The 4,465-nt window shown below is 43.6% G+C and overlaps 1 non-coding gene across 1 annotated transcript; it reads left to right on the top strand.

Moving 5' to 3' along the window:
- Window positions 1–3,199: 3,199 nt before the first annotated feature.
- Window positions 3,200–3,318, top strand: LOC145404217 (5S ribosomal RNA). The gene has a single exon (XR_013898149.1). It is a non-coding gene; the product is annotated as a 5S ribosomal RNA (ribosomal RNA).
- The last annotated feature ends 1,147 nt before the right edge of the window (window positions 3,319–4,465 follow it).

The following is a 4,465-nucleotide window of genomic DNA, read 5'->3' as shown; positions in this document are numbered from 1 at the left end:
CACCCCATCCGTCCATCTCATCCTCGGCCTCCCCCTCCCTCTTCCCCCCTCCACCTCACTCACATACATTCTCTTCGTCAGTCTTTCACCCTCCATTCTCTCCACATGGCCAAACCACCTCAGTGTATTCCTCCTTACGCTTCCTATCACATTCACATTCACACCACAACGCTCCTTTATATCCTCATTTGTTAGCCTGTCTCTCCATGTGACTCCACATGCTCCTTTTAAATAACTCATTTCCACTGCTCTCACTCTTGACTTGTGTCCTTCCAGCAACGTCCAAGCTTCACTTCCATACGTTAGAGTTGGTATCACAATACTGTCATGTAGTAACTTTTTCACTTCCATGCTCACTTCTCTGCTTCTTACCATTGCTTTCAAGGAACCAGCAACTCAAGGATACCAATACTCTAAAAATGGTCCGATACCACTGATACCGATACATCGGTTCATCTCTGCTGGAAGCTGAAGATGATATAGGGGTGGGTGTTATCTTTGGATTAAGGATGGTAGGTGCTGGAAAAGCAAGGATGATATAGTTAGGAGGTGGTGAATATTTTAGCTCCCTGGCAGTGGAAGTTAAGAAACAGTCGTTACTTGCTGGGGCATGGATAAGGGAAGCTGTAGACCAGTGGAACAAGAGCCATTTAGGAAAGGGGAAATACTTACAGCAATAAATAAGCTGAAGCTGCATAAGACAGAGGAGTGATAGTGGACAAATGTTAAAGTGATGAGGCTGGCACAGTTTATGTAGACTGGCATGGGAGATGGGAAAATTTCAGAAGACTAGAGAAAAGTAATAATAATTCCATGGACAAAGGAACAGTGTAAGAATCACAGAGTGGTCTATTTCTTGAGTTACCAGGAAATGTGTATGGATGGGTGCTTATGGGGAGGGTGCATAGCATAAAAGAAGAGAACATAGGTGAGGAACAGGGTGGATTAGAAAGGTTAAGGGATGTGTAAGGTCCTCAGTGGAGAAGTACAGTGCAGAAAATTAGAAGCTGTATGTTGCATTTATGGACATGGATAAGGCATATGGTGGATTTGGAAGGATTATGGAATGTATTAGGCATATATGATATGGTTTGGCCATGTGGAGAGGATGGAGGGTGAAAGACTGACGAAGAGAGTGTATGTGAGTGAGGTGGAGGGGGGAAGAGGGAGGGGGAGGCCGAGGATGAGATGGAGGGATGGGGTGGAGAGGTATATGAGAGAGGGGGGGTGTGAGTTGGGAGCAGGGCAGTGAAATGGCGGGGGACAGGGCGACTTGGAGGCGATTTGTTTGTGGCCACCCCAAACGGGATTGAGGCGTCTGGCAATAGATAGATAGATATATGATGTAGGAGGGAGTTGGTTAGTTGTATTGGTGTTGTGATGAGGAGGGGTAGATTGAAATGGTTTGGGCCTGTGGAGAGGATGGAGGATGACAGTTGCGTGCAGGAAATGAGGAGTATGAATCTGGGGATAGAGTTGCAAGAGGCAGACCGAAAATGACCTAGGACGAGTTCTTAGAATGTGACCTCAGGGATAAGAGACTGAATAGAGAGGTTGCCAGAGATCAAGCAGCATGGAAAGCTGCCATGGCTGATGCATGCAAGCATGTTGGAGCCTTTATAAATGAAATGACATGAGGGTAGTATCGCATGTGTCAAGATGAGGAAGAAGCTCTGGGATCTCATTAATGTAGGTGTAAAACAAGGATGTGTTATATCACCTTAGTTGTTCAGTGTATAATTGGAGTAGTCAGAGATGAAAATGAGCACAGCAGGTACAGGAGCAAAACTGAAGCTAAATTGCAATGAATGGAGTCTCGTAGCGTGTTTGTATGCTCACGATGCTGCTTTCATGAAAGAAAATGTGTAACTTACAAAAGGTTGTGAATGAGTTTGATAGTCAGCCTAAGAAGAAAATTAAAAATGAATGTGAAGAATTGTAAGTGGTATGTGGAAGGAAACAGTATGACGCAGTAGATTCTGGCAGGCGGCAGAGTAGAGAGAGTAAACAATGAATTTCAGAGTCCAGATCTATCTGTCTATCTATTGCCAGACACCATCATCCCTTAAGGGGTGGCCATTTGACTTTGAGTTATTTGTTTTACGGGGAGGGGCACTAACCCTCCACCAACCCACTTGTTGACACGTTGGGAGCATGTATGGTTTGGTTATATGGTTACCACCCAGCGTTGTAAATGGTTTCTTGGCGTACAGGAAACCATTTGGCTTGTCACTCAATGTAAAGTCACCTGTAAAGGAAAGAAAAGCAATAAGAAGTGACAGGAAAGATGGGAGAAATGGGAAGAGAGGAGGGCAGGCACAGAAAAAGAATGATAAAGACTAAGGAAGAAGTTGGCAGCAGTATATCAAGGGTCCAGATGCGAGATGAAATAGCCTACTTGTACATGAGGATAGTTGAGTGTTTTAAATACTTAAGATTTGTTGAGGGTTTTAGTATCTGGGAGCTGTGTTGTATAAATGTCAAAATGGAAGGTGATGTTACGCAGACATCACTTCATAGGGAAAGTGTAATTGGCAAGCTCTCTTTTATTTTTGAAGGGTAGGAGAGTTAGCATGGAGGTTAAGAGAGCCCTGTATGAGAGTATGTTGCTGCAGACTCTCATAAGGGAGTGAAACGTGGGCAATGTGTGACAGAACTGTCTTGGTTGCAAGCTGTTGAAATTACCTTTTCTTGAACAACTGTTGGCGTGGGAAGGGTGGAGGGTGTTAGAAATAGCAGAATTTATGGGCATTATGGAATGGAAGTAAAAGCTGTTGAATGAGGTGTGTAATTGCCGAGTGGATAAAATGAAATACATTAAGACGCTATGGACATGTATGAAAAATGCACATAGATAAGTTGCCAAGACAGTGTGTGAAAGTGTGTTGATAGAAGCAGACCTTGTATGGTTTGAAAGAATAAAGTGGGAGAGCAGAAAGAATAATATGGGTGTTTGAGAGAATGAAAATGGTCTGTGGGGATTAGGTAGCCCTGAAGCATATCTTTCTCAGCCGTCCCCTGTGGGGGGTTGGGTGGGTTCTGAGAAGGAAACAAGAGATGAGGATGAGTCAGTAGTTTCTGACTCACAAGTAAGCTTTATCAGTGATAAAGCAGAATGCATGGAATGGTAGAGTATCATTCCATGCATTCTGCTTTCGTCCATCACTGTGGCAGAATAAGTAAGAGTACAGTATAAGCAGCCAACAGCCATGCCACGTTGAGTACACCGCTTCCCGGCCGGTCAGCGAAGTTAAGCAACGTTGGGTCTGGTTAGTACTTGGATGGGTGACCGCCTGGGAACACCAGATGCTGTTGGCAACCCTACGTGTCAAGTGGGGTTGGTGGAGGATTAGTGCCCCTCCCTGTATAACAATTAACTCTAAGCCGTTGGCCACCCCATTTGGGATACATGGCGTCTGGCAATGGATGGATGGGATGGATAAGCAGGCTTAGTTATGATCGGATGTAGTGAGGTGTGCAGCTGGAAACTATTATACGGTGATCAGTCTTGTGGTAAACTACTATCTGAACCCTCAACTGCCAGCTGATTGACCCAGTGAAAAAGTGAAAATACTGTTGATATCATGCCATTAGATTTTCTTTCGTTGGAATTCTCTTTGAAATATGGGTAGTTAACAGTGCTGTATAAAAAAAAAAGGGGGGGGGAGTTATACTGTAATTTGTATCACCATAAAATACAGTTGACATAGCAACAAGCACTACTACAAAATATAGTTGTACTGTCTCCTGGGGCATGACATATGGAGCACTCCGTATGGGCAGCAAATTTCTTACATGTGGGTATTTTTCCTTATCGAGGGTGAAACGGGAATACTGTTGTACTGTACTGTGTAGTGAGAGGTGGTGTAGTCAACTCGTATAAGCGAATTTTCAAATATTGGAATTTTGGATAACAGGTTTCCTGTATGCAGTTTTATTTTTTATATTAATTGTGTAGCAAATAGACTAAAAGATGACTGAAGGGGTCTATTGCTGTTTGTGTTGGAAGGACGCAAGTCAAGAGTAAGAGCAGTGAAAATAAGTCATTTGAGAGGTGCATGTGTATTAATTCACATGGAGAAACTGACAGACAAAATAATGAGGAAGCAAAGGAATGTTGGGACTTTGACGTAATGTGATAGAAATTGTTGAGAGAAATAATTTGAGATGGTTTGGTCATGTGGAGGGGATTGAATATGAGAGACGACAGGAGTGTATGTGAATGAGGTGGAGGGTAAGAGGAGAAGGGAGACTAAATTGTTGGAGGGGTGGAGTGGAGAGATATATGAGGGAACGATGTGAGAGTTGCCGGAAGGCCTGGCAAATGGCAGAAGACAAAGCAGCGTGGAGGCGATCTGTTTGTGGCCACCTTTTACTGGATTGAGGTGTCTGGCAACAGACATGGAGTTATTGATATTCAGGATTTCGGAGGGGAAAGGGGTATTGATACTTAGAATGACATTTT

The sequence above is a fragment of the Coenobita brevimanus genome, chromosome 62 (assembly GCF_032717465.1).
Source record: "Coenobita brevimanus isolate Jiangsu-jjx chromosome 62, ASM3271746v2, whole genome shotgun sequence".
NCBI lineage: Eukaryota > Metazoa > Arthropoda > Malacostraca > Decapoda > Coenobitidae > Coenobita > Coenobita brevimanus.
The sequence above is the reverse complement of the archived record's forward strand: the minus strand, read 5'-3'. Positions and strand labels throughout refer to the sequence as shown.